The following is a 1064-nucleotide window of genomic DNA, read 5'->3' as shown; positions in this document are numbered from 1 at the left end:
GCATCAGCCAACAACCAGCCTGCCAGTAGCCCTGCCTTTCCCCCTGACCCTCTACAGAGCTGCCAGGGCCTGCTTCACCAGTGTACACCTGCTCCCGGACCAACAGTGATCAGGCAGTGGCCTGCCTTCTCATAGCAAGCCTCTACAGATCCATCAGACTCTGCTGTTTCCTGAAGGACAGCAGAGCAGGCAGTGGCTGTGACCCTCCATGAAAGGCCTCTACAGAGCTTCTGAACCTGGCTGTGCCCTTGTAGGCTTGTTCCAGGCCCAATGCCTGATCCAACGGCCCTCTACAGAGTTGTGACACTCTGCAGCACCAGTGGCCACCTGCTCCCTGAATGACAGCAGAGAGGGCAACAGCTTTCCCTCATTACAGTAGGCCTCCACAGAGCTGCCAGACCTGCCTGCACCCTTGCAGGCTTGGTCCAGGCTTAAGAGCTGATCCAGCAGCCCTCCACAGGGCTGCTGGGCNTAGAGAGCAGAACTACAGGGACTGGCTTGGGGTCAGACAGAGAAAAGGCGAGCTGGAAAAAACCCATCTGTTTACACTGCTGCCACAAATGTCAGTAATCCCTGCCAGAGGAGGGTCCCCCAGTCCTCACAGGCCCCAAACCCAGGTAGAGAGTAACTGGAAGTTTGTGCACTGTCACTCCCTCAGAGTAGAAGCCCAGGGAGACCAACCCAACCCCCAGCCTAAGCAGTTATGTTACAGTGTCATCTTGAAGCTAAACACTGTTCTAGAGTGTAGCCTGCCCGGGCAGCTGGTGGAAACAGTCTTCCTCTATCCTCAGGGCCCACCTTCATTCCACCACATTCACAGGGGTGTCTGCAGTACCACGACTCCAGGTACCTGGTGCCTAGGTTAGACAGAAAGACTGATCCCCCAGCATTTGAACCCACATGGCATCCCTTGCCCCTACCCACCCAGGTGAACAAGCAGACCTACCTGCTCAGAGGGAAACTGCCAGTAAGCGGTGGTCCACCACATTCGCACACACGTGCTCTGCACAACCCATGGGCCTGGTAAGCCCACAGGTGCCCGCATCAGCCAACAACCAGCCTGC

This window comes from Galeopterus variegatus, unplaced genomic scaffold (assembly GCF_000696425.1).
Source record: "Galeopterus variegatus unplaced genomic scaffold, G_variegatus-3.0.2 Scaffold14620, whole genome shotgun sequence".
Classification (NCBI taxonomy): domain Eukaryota; kingdom Metazoa; phylum Chordata; class Mammalia; order Dermoptera; family Cynocephalidae; genus Galeopterus; species Galeopterus variegatus.
This window is presented reverse-complemented; position numbering follows the sequence as displayed.